Source organism: Protopterus annectens, chromosome 13.part0, assembly GCF_019279795.1.
Source record: "Protopterus annectens isolate FY-2018-M chromosome 13.part0, PAN1.0, whole genome shotgun sequence".
Lineage (NCBI taxonomy): Eukaryota > Metazoa > Chordata > Ceratodontiformes > Protopteridae > Protopterus > Protopterus annectens.
In genome coordinates, this window is record NC_056747.1 from 1,165,925,984 (window position 1) to 1,165,944,048 (window position 18,065).

Genomic DNA, 18,065 nt, shown 5'->3' on the forward strand with positions numbered 1-18,065 from the left:
AATAGAACCCTAATCCGAGCTGGTCTTGGGGGACGGGCTGGATGGCTCTTTTTCTTAGCAGCTGCTGAATTTCTGCGGCTGCAGCCTCCCTCTGATCGGGTGGTACATCGGGGAGGTTCTTGAATTTGGGGACATGAAGTAATGGGATTTTGTACCCTCTGGATATAATTCGAAGCACCCAGCAGTCTGTCGTGATGGACTCCCATGCCGCTACGTGCTCCGAGCGCCCGACTGCCTCCAGAGTGGAGCAGTCGGGCAACCCTTCAGGGCTGCTGCGTGGGCCGGTCAGAGAAAGGTTCTCTGGACCCAAAGTTTCTCGGAGCCCCTCTGCCCCTGGGGCGGCGTCCTCCCTGTCCTCCTCTGCCACGGAAGGACTGGTTGTCCGGAGCGGGTTGGGAATGTTGCGATTTCCGGAACCACATCTTCTTCTGACCCTTTTGGTTCTCCAAAAAGGACCGCTGGGGCGCAGAGAAGCGGACTCCGACGGCAGACAACGTCTTCCCGTCCTTCTCGCTCTGGACAAGTGTCTCGTGAACCGTTTTGCCAAACAGGGCAGAACCATCGAAAGGGGCGTTCGCAAAAGATGCTTTAAAGGGCTCCGCAAAGTCACAATGACGGAGCCAGGCCTGACGTCTCATGACTAGGCCCGCTCCGCTAGCCCTAGCGGCTCCCTCGGTGGCGTGGGACAATAGCCGCATAGAGGTATTTGAAATGGATCTCAGAGTGGCCATTCGGGTGGAGTACAATTGTTTGTCCTCCGCCGACATGGACTCAGGGGGGGAGGCCGCGTATTCTTTGATAAGATCCTGCTGCATCTTGATGACATGTGCCATATAGTTCAGAGACCTTACCGAGAAGGTCGCTGAACTAAAAACTCGCTTCCCTAAGCGGTCCATCGAGCGGGACTCCTTGCTCGGTGGATGGACTGAGGGGCTCTCCTGAGCTAGTTTCCTCTTCGTGGCTGCTGCCGTCAACATGGCATCTACGGGAGGACCCTTGCTCCAGTGTGACCGGTCTGAGGGGGGCTTAGTATCCTGTCCGGGCGTTTGGGTATTGGCTCCACGGTGTCCGGGTCCTTCCACACCCTGGTGGTAATAAGGTCCACCAAGGGGTTGGCCGGAGGGGACACCCAAGAGGTAGATGGGCCTGCTTCGAATGCCTCCAGAAACACGGACTCGTCAGAGGAAGACTTGGGGGCAGACCACCCACCTCTGATCCTCAGCATCTCCATGATGTCTCCAAAGGAGACATCCTCAGGGGGTGATCTTGGGGAGCTTTCCCCTTCATCCAAGTCCGTGTCCTCAGTTAAGGGCTCAGGGGAGTCCACGTGCCTCCTCTTGCACTTATGCTTGCGGGGCACTTCCTCGGGGTGGGGGAGGTTGGGGGGGGCTGTCCGAGGAGGCCTCGCCAGCAACATCCTGTTCCAATGGAACTACCTGGGACATTGAAGCAGGCTGTCCCTTAGGCCGGGTGATGGAAGCCTGGCCCAGCAGAGAGGGAGTGCAGGGTGGAGCCGAGACAAGGGCCGGGGGTCCAGATGCTCTCAACAGAGCCCTCTCCACTACATCGAAGGCCGAGGGGGAACCACTCTCTCTGGGCTCCGAGAGTCAGCTCCCACTCGGATCCGATGAAGGGATCGGAACCGGCGCCGAGACCATCGGATCCGAAGGACCAGTGCGCTCCGACCTGGACGGAGCCGAAGGCACACTGAATCCCTTGGATCCGAAGCTCGGGCCACGGCTCCGAGAGGTCGGATCTGACAGGCTCGAGGGCAGGGTCGGATCCGAAGTATCAAGTACTGTCAGCGCCGACCCACCCCCGGCTCCAACGCTGCTCGGCTCCGAACGCTCCGAACCCGGGTAGCGGGTCGGAGAAAGAGCAATTGGAGCGAAAAATGGTGTTGAGCTCCCGGGAGGCAAGAGCACTCCCATCTGCAGCTGGGCCTGGATGAATCTTCGCATCATCCGGTCCAAATCTGCATCAGACATGCTGAACGTTGATCTCGAAGAGGCCACTGGGGCAGGCCTGGAATGCCGCCTCGATGACCTCGATGGAGATCGGGCCTCCTCCTCCTCGGGCCCTGGGGAGAAACAAGGAGATCGGAGCCGAGGAGGAGGAGACCTAGAAGCAGTGGAGGGAGAAACCCGCTTAGCTGGCGGGGCCGAAGCGGAGGTCTCGGCCCGCCGCTTGTGGTGCTTGTCCCTCCGTTTCTCCATCCTAGCCTCCCTGTCCTCCGGCGCTTTAGCGGGAGTTTGAGTCCCGGCCGAAGGAAGGGGGGCAGGAGTGGCAACAACCACAGCCTGTGGTAGTGCCACGGGAGCAGCGGAGGCCGGAGCCGAGTCCGGGGGCAAAAGTCCCGCCAGGACCAGCTTCGAATTCCGCTCTTTCAGTGCCCTGGGGTTGAACGCTGCACAAATGGTACAGCCTGAGGTGAGGTGTTCAACCCCAAGGCACCGGGAGAGCTTATGGCCACACTCGGTACATTTAGAAAAAATGGCTTTTGGGGCCTCAGCCATACTTAAAAGAAAAAAAGGTAGTGCTACACAAACACACAGGCCCCAAAAACACAACACACACACACACACTCACTAACGACCAGCGAAGGGAGGGAAAAAACTAAGTAAAAGAAAATGTTTTATACTACAGGGAACCTAACTCTTACACACTTTATTTTTTTTTTTTAATAAGGTAGAGAATTTGACAGAAAAACACACTTAACTGACGATTTTTTTCTTGAGCTCAATGGAATCCAGCTATCCACAAGCACGGCAAACTAGATCTGAGGTCATGGAGGGTTGGCAGGGGATTATGGGTGAGGGGACGAGCTAGGAGATCGGATCCATTAGCTTGAAACAAGTTGCCGGCTCGGATCCGATATCTTATCAGACCCACAGGTTGCTGACAAATGAAGTCCCTACTTCAGATTCATTGTTTCCAGGCTGTGGCAATGTTGAGTCCAAACATTTTTTAGGTACCATTGAAGTTTCCTCATATGCAGTCTTGCATATGGAATTAGTAGGATGCAGGATGGCATGAAGCTCAAGGCCTGCAGAATTTTTCTTGCAGTTAACTGGGCCTTTGTTGCCAACATTGTGAAATAGGTAGTCAGTTGCCTTTGTTTGTCTGGCGTGAGATAAACCATCTGGGCAGTTGTATTCAAGCTTGCACCCAGGAATGTTATATTTTGAGAGGGTACTAGTTTTGATTTCTTTTCGTTGACTGTGTACCCTAGGCATGTTAGACGTCTTTTCACAAATACCAGATGTTGAAGAAGAATGTCCTTGCTCTCTGCTTGAATTCGACAGTCGTCCAAGTAATGGTATATTTGTATTCCTCTTTGTCTGCAGAATGCAATTACTGGTGCCAGGCACTTTGTAAAGACCCTGGGCAAATGTAGATAAGCCAAAGGGCAGTGCAGAGAATTGGTAATGTATTGAACCAGCCTTGAATCTGAGGTGTCTTCTGCACGACTGTCTGATTGGAACATGCAGGTATGCCTCTTTTAGGTCTAAAGTCACAAGCCAAGCATTCTTGCCCAGCATGGGCAGAAGCTGCTGGAAAGTCAACACTTTGAATTTTGGAATATCCAGGAATGTGTTCAGAATAGATAGGTCCAGTATCGGCCTCCAGGCCTTGTCCTTTCTGGGTACCAAGAACAGTCTTGAGTAAAATCCTTGTCCCCACTCTTGCTCTGGTACTTGCTGAGTGGCCCCCATGTCCATGAGGGATGAAACTTTTTTTGTGCCTCTGCCCAATGAGGTTTTGGCAGATCTGGCCAGCCGTTTACCTTTGGCAGAGTATGGAAATGGAATTTGTAGCCTTGTGACACTATATTTAGACCCCATTTGTCCTGGGTTATAATGTGCCAATTCTGAGCAAAAAGTGCTAATTTCCCCCCTAAGGGTGCTGCCAGAAGATAAGTGCTCGTTGCAGGTAGGGGAATGTTATTGGGACTGCTTTCTGTATGTTTGTGCTTTATCTTCTCCAGCTTTGGAGGTAGAAGCACCCCATTGCTTTGACCTATATGAACCTTGCGCCTGGGATCTGCCCCTTTGAGGTCTGTCTGACACAGGAAAGGACCAATTTTTTGTAGGCCAGTGTCTACTAAACCTAGGTGGCTGTACTTGTAAAAACTCTAACGGTTTGCATAGATTTAGCTTTGTCTTCCATTTTCTTTAACACCTCTTCTGCCTTAGCACCAAACAAAGTATCATGCTGTAAAGGTGCATCTAGTAACAACTTTAACATGATCAGGCAGATTTTGTTCCTTTAACCAAGCATGCCTCCTAATTACAGAACCCGTAACTGTGGCCCTGCAGGAGGCCTCCAAAGAATCAAAACCACATTGCAAAGTATGCTTTCCAGCTTGTTCAGCTGCATGCAATAAATCCTGCATTTCCTTGTTTTCAGCACATTCAGAATTTAACATCATTTTCTGTTTAAGCAATCCCATGAGATGTTGCTGATACTTGAGCATATGAAACTGACAGTTTAAGGCCCTTATAGCCAAAGTTGCAGATATGTAAACCATTTTTCCCCATCTATCCAGTGCCCTTGAATCTGTGTCAGAGGGGGTTGTTTTTTTTGCTGTAGAGGCCTTAACTCCCTTGGGACCCTGTGAAATAGTTTCTGGGTCAGCAGCACTGTTTTTAAAAATAAATTTGTGTGAGTTAGGAACCCTGTAATATCTGTCAGGCTTAACAGGAGCTGGAGGTAAGGAGTCAGGGGTCAAACTAGACTCCGAAAACACATCATCTACAATGTCTAACACAGGGGGAATGGCTAGAGGCCTGTGCTCTGGTAGTAAAAGGAAATCCCTGAGCCTCTTTTTAGATTCTGAAAAATCTTGGCTTTCCCAGTGAAAATGCTTCCTCATGGTATACAAGGTTTCCCCAAACGAATAATCCTCAGGAGGTGATGCTGAAGGTATAGATTCTTCAGCATCAGAATCCTCATAGGGGGTAAAGAATATCCAGATCAGAAGAGGAATCAGAAGAAATAGAAATCTGACCTGAAGATTCATAGTCAGTCTCTTGGCCTAGGCCTCTTATCAGGAAGAGGATGGGAACCCCTGATCAAGGTAATCAGGTCTTTGGCCATCTTGATCATCTGTTTTTTGGGCATAGAGGCCTGTACACGTGGCTCATGAGTTTATTTGCTTTAGAAGTTGCTTTAGTCTTTGTCTTTGAAGCTGAAGTCGTTTTAATGTAAAGATGTTGTGGTCTGAATACACCCTCAGAAGCTGGTACCTGCTCAGCGGCTCCGGACCCATCTGAGGGATTAGCGTCCGAGGCTCCAATACTTTGAGTATCCAGCGGCATGGCTGACTCCACGTGGGAGTCGGTAGCGGCCTGCGACTCTAAAGTAGTGGGTGTCAGGGGCTGCGAAAGCGCCTCACTGAAAACCGGCGACTGGCTTAGGAGAAGCTTAGTCATCGGTTTTGGGCCTCGGTTGTTTTTCTCTATCCTTTTCTTTGCGTTTTTTGTAAACTCCAGTAGTCGGATGGCTATCCAACGACATTTTAGGATAATTAAACCTGCTAAATAACAAAAACCAGGCGAGTAACCAACTGAGCAGTGTCAAAACAATAAAAAAAAGTTCAAATTTTATTAGCACTTTCGGTGGGGTCAGTGCCTCACCTTCATCAGACAACAACTAAATCAATTAAAACCACTTTATACTCAAATAAGAACAATTATTCAATTAAATTCAAAGAGTGTTTCATAAACTTATCATTAGAGACATACATAAGTTCGTACCACAAAGCAATATAAAAACAAAAAAGACTCTCTGCATCACAAAATAAGCATTATATTAAGTCTTATAAAATATAACACCCTAAACTTATTGATTGCATATTATACCACAATAAATATACCGCTAGTTTTATAAAAAGATTTGCCATACTCCAACATAGGCAAGTACACATAAGAGGGGGGCCTTGGCAATTACAACTGGAAACGGACGAAATTATGTGGCAAATTAGAACAGCGACCCATACTTATCCAGGCCTCAATGAATATGTCTCAATAAAATGTATTTTGAAATGTCTAGCCTTAAGGAGGTAAACTACCTCTGGTTGTAGCATTAAAACAAAACTCCTTTTTTCACATTTAACATCTAGAGAAGTTTATGTTATTAAGGTGTTTTATATATAAACTCTATAATAGATCATGGATATTAGCGCTAGAATAATCTGTGCATTCATGATATCAATAAATATAAATACAAGTTTTTATTAAATTCGTAAATATTTAAAAACATGTTTTTATGGTTGGTTAATTATATAAGTTGTCACGTATATATATATATATATTTTATATTAGTAAGGGTTTATTATAGTTGTTTTGAGAGTATTTATTTTTATAATGGATTGTAAAGTTTAAAGTATTATAGTAATTTAATATACATAATATTTTTTATAAAACTAGCGGTATATTTATTGTGGTATAATATGCAATCAATAAGTTTAGAGTGTTATATTTTATAGGACTTAATATAATGCTTATCATTTTGTGGTGCATAGAGTCTTTTTTTTGTTTTTATATTGCTTTATGTGGTACGAACTGGTCTATTATGTATGTCTCTTTAACGATAGGTTTATGAGACACTCTTTGAATTGAATTTAATTGAATAATTGTTCTTATTTGAGTATAAAATGGCTTTAATTGATTTAGTTGTTGTCTGATGAAGGTGAGGCACTGACCTCACCGAAAGCGCTAATAAAATTTTAACTTTTTTTATTGTTTTGACACTGCTCAGTTGGTTACTCGCCTGGTTTTTGTTATTTATCTGTTTGGTTTGTTTGGTGATCATTAAACCTGCTACCAAAATACTTTAAAGCAAAAGTATACAGACGCTTAATAGTGCGTTGGTTAAATCTAGCACAAAACTGACAACAAGAAACGTTGTGATCAGGGCCTAGGCAAGGAATACAGTAAGAATGAAAATCCTTATGAGGTATTTGCTTTCCACAAGTAATACAATTATTAACTTTTTCTGACATCGGTCTGGAGCAAGAAAAAAGTTTCCCCAACAGGGTACTTAGCTTTATCGAAGACTTTGGTTATGAAACTCAAACATGAAAATTTCAGGAGTCGGCTGACTGGCACTTGTGAACTGCTTCTGCTTCCGGCACCGCGCAGCAAGAAAGACTGAAGAAAATGGCGTCGGCTGCTTCTTTTATACCCCTGACGACCTGATGTCAGGGAAGGGGCAACAGCAGCCGACGCAGGACCCAAGACTTTGGAATTCAGGCCGGCTAAGGGCAACCTGCCAGCAGAATTACCCAGATGTAATGACTGCAACAGTGAAACACGAAGAACATCTCCATCTTTATGGAAAATTACACATGGAAAGCTCAAGGACAAGGTTTTTAATTTTGAGACCCTTCTAGTGGATGTAACTGCCACCAGAAAGCGACTTCCACATCAGGAATTTTAGCTGTGCTGGTGATGGTGGTTCAAAAGGGATAAAACTAAGGCTTTCAGCTTTTTAGGTCTTTTCATCCCAGGGCTTTGGGAAGGCCTGTTTCCAAGTAGACAATTTTTACTTGGATTTCCAAGGCCATTTCATTTTATGTTTTTCATAGTAAGTCTCTCTCTTCCCCTGTTAAGGCTCATTTTACTAGAGCTGTTGCCTCCTCTGGTACCTTTATCAAGGGTTTGGATACTACTACTATTTTGGAAGCAGCCACTTTGACTTATATTTACACTTTCACTAAACATTACAAGTTGGATGGCATCTCCAGATCCAGAGTGGGCTTTGCTATAGCCATTCTTCATGGCTTTCCAGAGTGCCTCTGCTCCTTCCTCCCTCCCTCTCTCCTTCATGAGATATGGCATTCTCCCTCATGTAAAGAATACTGCAACATACGAATAGGAGGGCATAGAATAGTTGTGTAAAATCTTACCATAATAACAGATGTCATTCTCTTATATGTTGCAGTGTTCCATTCCTCCCACCCTTCCCCCGGTTCATGTTTTTTCTGTGGAAGTATGTTTACCTCCTTTTGTTCCTTAAGCTGGTGTTCCTACAGGGGCATTCAGTTCTGAGGATGGCACATGCGGACATCACTTTTATGGTCTAAGCTGTCTGAGGCCTAAGTGTGATATCTCACGTACCCTGCAGTGGTAAAAGGCTTTTGTATACTGGCCAGATGTCAGGAACGCTTACAGCAGTCATCCCTCATGTAAAGAATACTGCAACATAGAAGAGAAGGATATCTATGGTTATGGTAAGATTTTACACAACTACTTTCTCTCTTAATGGCCAAAAACTCCTTGTTATCTGAGAAGGAATCCACTTGCACTGTACACAGAAGCAAATTAAAATGTTTCAATATGTCATCCAGTCAAGGTATTGACTTCTCTTTTTCTATTCCAGATACTGTACAGCTTCTCTCAGAATTGTTTGATTCCAGTTATTCAGCAATAAAAGTGCATTTAGCTTCAGTTCCAAAATTACACATTTACCGATTCACATTCCATTACTTCTCACAAATTATGCAAAGACGTTTTAAAAACTTTTCTTCCTTTCTATCCCGTTAGAGATCCTGCTCCACCACCTTGGGGCTTCAGTTTTGTACTAGAAGTCTATATCATAACCACTTTTGAACTACCATCACCAGCACAGCTACCAAGCTGTCAACTGCAGGTTGGGTAGATCCAGATAAGGGTAAGAGGACAAGGTGTGACCAAATATCTGAGTGGGGATCTAGAAGTCATAGGTGCATAACCAAGTGAGGTTTGAGCAATGGGAAACTATATTTGTCATGCCCAGCATATAGCAATGAAGAACACTTAGGCTTTGCATGCTGCTTTTTGTAGTAATCTGGACATCAGGGGTAGAAGAGGAAGGGCACACAGGAGACCAGTGAGCCACTCTCTGACAAGAGTGGTCCCTTGGTGACACTCCTTCCAGAGGAATCAGGGTGAAGTAGCTGATGCACTTTGTACTGGACAGGGAAACTAAGATCACAGAAAGGCTGGCCCCAGCGGACAAACATCTGATGAGCGACCACTTTATTGAGACCACTCATAAAGCAACAGAATGGATTTGTTGAGCTTGTCTGAAAGACTGTTGACTTTCTCCAGAAAATGTGCTGCCATCAGAAAGTGCTGCTAAGCAATAATCCATTGTCAAACTCTCATGGTCTCTCATTAAAAGGAGGAAAAACTTGGTTCCTCCTTGCTTGTTCAAATACTACAGTATAGGCACTATCTGTTAGGATGGAGCTCACCCCTAAAAGGTCATCATATTGAAATTCCTGCTACTCTATGAAGACAGTTCTGCTGTACGCTAGGGACCAATGCTGACAGTGGGACAGGCGTTACGTGTCCCTTTTGGCCAGTGTGTGTCTGCCATAAAACCCAGCAGCCCTTGGTCAATAAGTTACTAGATTGTGTCCAGATGCCCATCTTGGGTTTCCTGGGATAGTTCTATTGAGCAAAAGCTGGACAAAAAAACAATTAACCTGCCAACATGAACTATGAATTACTACACTCAGTGTAGGCTCACTGACAGGAATGAGCTTGGAATTGGATGCCATAATGGTAAGGCAGAGACTGGTCATTCTATGTATCCAGGAAACAAGATGGAAGAGCAGTGCAGCAAATCCACTTGGGGGTGGAATCCAGAGTTTACTAAGCAGGAAGACTGACTAGAAATGGTGCGAGAATTATGGTGAAGGAGAGGCTTCAGAAGACAGTGAGGGATGTCATCAGAATTAGTGGAAGACTCATGGCAATAAGTCTCCAGTGTAATGACAGGGCACTATTCATAATCTCAGCCTAAGCCCCACAGCAGGGTTGTGACAGTAAGGGAAACAGTGCATCCAGGAACCAGCTCCAGACTACTAGATAAAACAGGACAACATAAACTGGTGTTGATAATGGGTGACCTGAATGCACATTTCGGGACAGACAGAACAGGATACGAGGACAGCCTAGGTCCACATGGGTACGGCAACAAGAATAAGGAAGGAAAGCTCATTATAGATTTCTGTCTAGCAAATGGCATGAAGATGACCAACACATGGTTCAAGCAAGACTGTCACAAGACCACATAAACCAGTGGCCAACACACAACTCTGGTAGAATTCCTCCTAGTAAAAAAACAACAGTAGAGTAGAATAGGCGACTGCAAAGTCATCTCCAGTGAAACAGTCATCCCAGAACAAAAACCACTGGTTGTCACAAACAACTGCAAGCAGTGGTCAAAGGCTTTAAGGTCAACAGACACTAGGCCGAAGAACTGGGAGATGATTAAAGAGAAAGCAAAACAGTTCAAGGAATTAGGCAGGGCTCTAGTACCCAAAGAAGAAGAGGGACTAGGTGGAGTTGAAGAATAGCAGTGCTTCAAAACAGCATGTGTGAGGACTACAGAAAAGATGTGGCCGAGCCAGGTATGGAAATAAAGTAAATAAGGAAAGTAGGTGATGGAATGCAGAAGCCCAGTAAGTCATCAAATTAAAGTGGGAGATGGAAAAGACAGATCAGGCTAAGACGAGTTGCAATGGCAAAGTACAAGGCATCAGGCGCACTCTACCAGCTTCTGGAAAGTGACTCAACAGATGGCACAAATAAACTAAATCAAGGTTGCAAGGCAAAGTTGGAAAGATAAAGATAGTCAGAAGCCCTTCATAAGGGATGCCAGTAATAACCTACTCAACAGTCCACAGGACATACAAAGGCACATGGAAGGAGTACTTCCAGCAGCCTCTGAATGAAGAAAACTCTACAGAAGTTGTACTGCCTCAGACACAGTCTATGATGAAAGAGGAGGAGGAGCCCACCACAGAATTAGTAAGAAGAGCACTAAGGAAAATGAAGTCAGGAAAATTAGCAGGCTCAGATGAGGTCACAGAAGATATGACACAGATGTTAGGAGAGAAATGGCTCCTGAGGGAACTCACAGTAGTATGGAAAAGAAAGGCATAAACCAGATAATTGGAGAGTAAGCAGACAATAGCCAGTGTTCAAGAACAAAAGAGGCATTCACAATTGTGGGCAGTAGAGAGGTATCAAACTCATGCCTCACTACATGAAAGTTCTGGAAAGGTTGACTGATAAATGAATATGCATAGCAGTAGAAAATGAATATGCATAGTAGTAGAAAATAAGATAGGCAATGAGAATTGTGGATTCAGATCAAGATGCAGCACAACTGACCTGATGTTTGCATTGAGACAGATACTTGAAAAGAAGTTAGAAATTAAGAAAGAGTCTAACCAAACATTCCTAGACTTGGAAAAAAAATATGACAAAGTCCCAAAAAAGTTGATTTGGGCAGTCCTGTGGTCGTTTGGAGTCCTAGAAACACTGGCAGAATTAGTGCAAGCTATGTACAAGGACCCAATGACTTAAATATGAACAGTGTTTGATCTCACAGAAGGGTTCCTAGTGGGAGTGGGTGTGCATCAGGGTTCAGCTCTGAGCCCACTACTGCTCATACTGGTGATGGATTACATTAGCAAACTGGCTGCAGGGACTGATCAACAAAGTTGGTGTATGCAGACCATGTGGTATTACAAGCAGAATCTGAGCAAGAACTTCATCAAAGGATAAGGGAATGGAATGCAAAACTGAAGGCACAAGGGATGAAACTGAATACAGAGAAGACAGTTGTGAGGGCAGCAAATGGAGGAAGCCAGAAGAAGCTGAGAATTGAGATAGAAAGGAAAATACTGGAACAGGTTAGCATCTTCAAGTATCTGGGAGGGGTGGTTGAGGAGAAGGGAAGTCTGAATGAGGAGATCAAAGCTAGACTCAGAGGGGCAGCAGTCAGGTGTCAGTGGTAGTGTACGACAGAATTCCAAAGAAGCTGAAAAGGTGTACATAAACAGTTGAGCAACCAAGTAATACTGTACACTATGGAAACCTTGGCAGAAAAGACAGAGCAGTTGACGAAGCTACAGGTGATGGGGCAGTGGTACCTGAGATGGGTGGGAAACATGCCAAATATGGGATAGATGAAGAAATGAGAACTTAAGAGCAGAAGCCAAAGTAGCTCCAAATGGAGAAAATGTCAAAGAGAACAGGTTAAAGTGGTTTGGGCACATGTGCAGAAAACCAGAAGACAATATGGTGGAGACAATTTGTGACACACAGGAAGACGGCAAGAGGAAATGAGGGCATTCAGCAAAGAGGTGGATGGATTATGTGAGAAGACTTTCAACAGTTAGGCATGAATGCTGAAGAAGACAGGATGGTGGCAATGAAGAGAGAGGCTGACATGATACTCTCAACCCATGCAGAAAAGGAGGTTGATGATGATAGGAGGACCGCTCTCAACTCCCAAGATGTATATGTAAAAACTGACTTCTGTCTGAATTCACGCTCCTGGGACCATCCTCCCGTCAAAATGCACCCCCCCCCCAAACTGAGGTGGTGGTGTTTGCGGTCTTTACTGGAAGACAGCAGAAGTAGCTACTGCTCTGGCTGAATGTGCTTCTGGTAGTATAGATAAAGAAATGCCTCTCATCCTACAAACAAAGGAAATACAGTCCGAAATCTACTTAAGTCAGGGTTACTTTGTTTACAGGCTGTCCTAATTTGATATGTTAAAATAATCCGATTTCCTAATGTCCTTAGTTCTGTCAAGATGGAACCTTAGTTGTCTGTGAACATCTAACAAATGTAATGTGTACTCCCCCCTTGTTAGAAAAAGTTGGGAAAAACACCAGAAGATTAATACACTGATTAAGGCTAGTTTCAGACACAACCTTGCGTAGGAAAGATGGGCTAGGTCCTGAGAGAGACTTCATCCTTGTAAAAAAATAAAATATGGTGGTTTGGATGAAAGTGCCTGAATTTCTGAAATTCTTTTAGCCGAGGTAATGGCTACTGAGATAATTTTCCAAGATAGGAACTTCATTCAGGTCGCATCTAGAGGCTGGCTCAAAACAGGACTGTGTAAAGCCTGCAGCATTAATGTGAGCTCCCAAGGAGAAGTAGGGTCCTTGTAAGGAGGCTTTAAAAAGGCTTTACAAAAGTCTATGTGAGGCAAAGGATGATCCATGGAAACCATTGTGAAAGCAGGAAATGGCTGTCAGTTGAACTTTAACTGTAGAAATGGAAGCACCATCACTGAAAATAAATAGAGGCTAGGAAGTGAAGAAGTTTTGTGGATTGGTGCTGAAAAAGGATCAAGGTGATGTAGGGAAGACCAATGAATGAATCTCTTCCATTTACTCTTGTAAAGTTTGCGAGTAGATGGTTTATGAAACACCAAAAGTATGTGTTTAACGGGGGAAGGAAGCATATCGTGCCTGGCCACTAATGGAATTGCAAATACCAAGCTGTCAGCTTGATTGTAATGTCTGGGTGACTGATTCCCGTCAGGTGTGACAGGAGGTCCGGAAGTGGATCCAGAATCCATGGTCTTCGAACTAGGTGAGGCCATAGGAAGGGGAACCATATCTGCCAAGGCCAAAACGGGGCAATGAGGATGACTTTGCTGTTAAACTTGTCTGCTTTCTATGCAAATTTGGGAATTAAAGGGGTTGGTGGAAAGGCATAAAGAAGACCGGGTGGCCAATTGTGGAGAAGAGCATCCTTTGGTAATTCCCCCTCTGGGGAGATGACGGCAAAGTAGCTGCTGCATTTCTTATTCAAAGGGGAGGCAAAAAGGTCGCAGCAAGGCTGGCCCATACTTGGAAAATCCTGATACTTTTGAATTGAGGGACCACTCATGAGGTAGACGGATGCACCTGGTCAATTTGTCTCATCACACTGGACTTCCCAGGAATAGGCATAGCGATAAGAAAGCAGTTAGATGAGATAGCCCACTACCATACTTTGAGGACTTCGCGGCATAAGGTGCAAGATCTGGTTCTCCCATTTGTTGATGTACTAGACCACTGACATATTGTCTGTCTGAATTGCAATTGTCCCTAGAGGTAGAGAGTCCCAGAATGCTCACAACACCAACAGCATTGCTCTCATCTCTAGAACATTTATGTGCAGATTGGCGTCTCCTGGGGACCAAGTGCCTTGGACTGTCCTTCCCTGGCAATGCCCCGTCACACAAGCTGGGAAGAGTCCGTGGTCACTTTGGCCATGGGCTGAGGGGGGAAACTTGGCTTGAATGAACCCACCACAGAAAACTTCTTTTGCATATGTAGGTAATTAATATTGTCATTGATAAGAGATACTGAAGGAATGACCATTGTACTGCAAGTAACCATTGCAATATTCTCATGTGAAACCTGGCTAGGGGAACAAGAGTTACGGCGGCTGCCACTGATCCTAATGTTTGAAGCACTAGTCGTGCAGGAGTTCTGTTTCTTTGTAGCAGACTATGGACTTGAGTCTGGACAGTTTCCAATGGAAACTGAAGGAGTGAGGCAATGGAGTTTCTTATGTCTAATAATGCTCCTATAAACTTTATATTTTGTGTGAGCTCCAGTGAGGATTTGTCAAAGTTGACTGCGATGCCTAGATGGTCGCATAACTGTAGAACCTCTTGTTTTGCTGTTACTAGAAGCTACCCGGTGGCAGCGGAAATTATGTAGTATGAAACAAACCAAGCAACGCTGATACTGAACAAGTGTTTAATAAAACAAAGCTTTCAGGTCAAACAAACCCTGCATCAGTGTATATGTTTGTTACTACATCCAGTCTTGGTTTTATGAACTAAGCTTTGTTCTGCAACTGTTTGGCTTTTTGGCAGCGGAAATGAGCCAGTTGTCTAAGTACAGAAACACCCGGAAAGAATAGTTGTGTAAAATCTTACCATAACCATAAACGCACTTCTCTTCCATGTTGCAGTATTCCATACTCTTGGGTTTTCCCTCTCCTTCTACCCGAACGTCCGACCAGTATACAAAAGCTTGTAGTCACTGCTAGGTACATAAAATGTCTGACATTGGCCTAGGGAGTGTGGGCCATAAAAGTGATGTCTGCATGTACCTTTCCTTAGCACCCCAGTTGGACTCTAGTCCCAGGATAGCTGTATAGTCTCTGTGCCATCCAAGACGAGACAGTGCAGATGGAGAGAAGGGAGTTAGATGGGAGGGAATGAATACCGCAACATGGAAGAGAAGGACATCTATGGCTATGGTACGATTTTACACAACTATTCTATGTCCTTCTATTCTCAGGTTGCAGTATTCCAAACTCTTGGGAGAGTGCCAAAGCTAACAGGGAAGAAGTGGGTGGTGGTATGGACCTACTCTCCACAAAGCCATGGAGGACTGCCCTAGCAAACCCCGCTCTGGGTCTGGAGACATGATCCAACCTGTAGTGTTTAGTGAAGGTATGGACAGATGACCAATTAGCTGCCTCTAGGATGGAAGCAGTGTCCAATCCCTTGAAGAAGGCCCCAGATGAAGCCATGGCTCGAGTGGAGTGGGCTTTAACTTCGGATTTGAGCGGTTTCCCATGGAATGTGTAGCAAAAGGATATAGCTTTAGAGATCCAAATAGAAATGGTCTGCTTTGTCACCGCCTTTCCCAAGGCTCTGGGGTGAAGGAGACAAATAATTGGTCTGATTTTCTAATGGCCTTAGTCTTGTCAGGGTAAAATCTAAGTTGTCTGTGAACATCAAGGGAATGCAAGACTCTCTCTCACTGTCATTTTAGGGATGAGGGAAAAAGGTGGGCAGGTGAATACCCTAATTTAAGGATAGCTCATTGACCACCTTGGGCATAAAGGAAGGGTTGGTCCTCAGGGTCACCCTAACCTTGTGGAAGACTAAGAACAGAGGTGTTGCCATGAGGGCCTGGAGTTCTGACACTACTCTGGCTGAAGTCACGGCCACAGAGAGTACAGTTTTCCATGTACAATGTTTCAGAGAAGCCTTGAAAGATGGTTCAAAGGGGGTAACAGTGAGTTTCTCTGGAATGCAATTCAGATCCCATGGAGGAGGGACCTGCCTCCGGGGGGGGGGCTGAGGTGTAGGAATAACTTTGAAGGGAGACGGGAGGCTAGAGGAGGATCAAGCGGTAGACAGGTTGAAAATAGCAGCAAGGTGTGCTTTGACAGAGGAATATGCCAACCCTGCTTACACGAATTCACACAGATAGGACAGCACTACATGGACCTCACTTTGCAAAGGGTCTGTCTGTCTTTGTTGACACCACATGGAGAACCTCTTCCACTTAGACAAATAAGATCTCCTAGTATTAGGTTTCCTAGCCTCTTGCAGGACTGCTAGCATATCCTCAGTGTAAAGGTGCCTAGAAGGGATCAGAATTCTATCACCCACAGGGTTAGATTCAGAGATTCCAGGTGGGGATGGATCAGGGATCCCTTTTCGTGTGTGAGAAGGTCCATTCTGTGAGTTAACATGTGGTGATTGCCCCTGGCTAAATGCAAAAGGAGGGGGAACTAATGCTGTCTTGGCCAAAAGCAAGTCACCAGCAGGACTTCTGGTTTGTCTTACTAGATCTTCAGCAGGACTTTAACAGGAAGGGGGGGTACATACAGAAACATCCCCTTCTATGAGATGGAGAAGGCATCTGTTGCCCTTGCTAAGGGACTGGCTAGCCTGGTGCAAAACAGTGGTAGTTATCTGTTCATGGGGGAGACAAACAGATCTGAGTTGTACCCCCACCTGTTGACAATGACCAGAAACACATCCTTGTGAAGCATCCATTCGTGGGATTGTGACATGGACCTGCTCAAGGTGTCTGCCCGAATATTCTGAGCTGAAGGGCTATAAAGTGCAAGCAGGGAGATTCTGTGCAGGGCTGTCAGGTCCCAGGCTGGGAGAGCAAGTCTGCAAAGACAATAGGATTTGGTTCCTCCCTGTTTGTTCACATACCAAAGAACTGTAGTACTGTCTGTGAACAACTTCAAGGGCCTTTGTTTTAGGGCATGAAGAAAGGCTGATTGTTCACATTTCCTTGATGTTGATGTGTTCCCGCTTGACAGTGTGGGACCAGGTACCCTGCACTTTCAGGCTGCCCAGAGTAGCCCCCCAGCCCAGATCTGAGGCATCTGTGTAAATCGCCTGGACTGGGGGAAGGCGTTTCAGTAGAAGTCCTGGGTTGAGCATAACCTGGTTTAACCACCACAGAATCTCCTTCCTCAGACAAGGAAGGAAGGGGATGACTAAGTCCAACGTGTGTGGGTGTTGGGTCCATACGGACTTGAGGTACCATTGCAATTTTCTCATGTGAAGTCTTGCCAGAGGTAGCATGGGAGGAGGAGTGGAGGCCATGTAACCCAGTAGCCTGAGGTATTGCTTGGCTGTCAAAGCAGTGGCTTTGAGGACCGTGGCCAGGTATTGGGTCAGAGTTTCCACTTTCTGGGGTGGGAGGAATGCCCTCATAACATCTGTCGTTATTCTGCACCCCAGGAAAACCCGGTCCTGGGAAGGACTCAGATTGGACTTGGGAAAGTTTATGTTCTATCCCAAAGCCTGCAGCAGGGAGATGACTTTGTGGAGTTGGCTCTGCAGGAATCTAGAGCATTCTGCCTGATTGAGGAGGTCGACCAATTATGGAAAATTTTGGATGCCTTGGACCCTGCACTAGGCCACCACAGGAGCTAGGCATTTGGAGAAGACCACTGGATCAGTAGAATCATCAAAGGGGAAGGCAGAGAACTGAAAATGTGAGGAGCCAGTGGGTTATGGCTGACCAAGTTTGCAGATGACTGCAAGCTGGGTGCTGTCATCAATTACCCTAGTGATGTGGACACCTTTCGACAGGGTCTCACTCAGACAAATGACTGGTCCCAGAAACATGGCCTCAAGCTGAATACTAAAAAATGCATCATCCCCTTTGGGGAGAGTGATGTCCCCACAAATTATCACATTAATAACATCCTAAGCACTCAATCAGTCGTGAGGGATTTGAGCACCCAGGTTTGATAGCAACCTGACTTTTGACAACCATGCTGCTTCCGTGTTACGGAAAAGACTTCTACGTGGCCCACCTCTTAAGTAAGGGTGTTTTATCCAGGGACAAAGAGGTCATAACATTCCTGTATTCTTCCCTTACAAGGCTCATTATTGAGTACAACGCACCTTTCGGCATGTACCTTGCAAAGCACATGCAGCAGCTGGAGAGACCACAGAGGTTCCTCACCAGGAGAATCCAGGGCCTCAAACATCTA

General features: G+C 45.5%; 1 protein-coding gene across 1 annotated transcript in view; it reads right to left on the bottom strand.

Moving 5' to 3' along the window:
- Positions 1 to 18,065, bottom strand: part of ATXN7L3 (ataxin 7 like 3) — a gene marked incomplete in the record, with an annotated part of 1,421,578 nt that overhangs the window by 254,455 nt on the left and 1,149,058 nt on the right.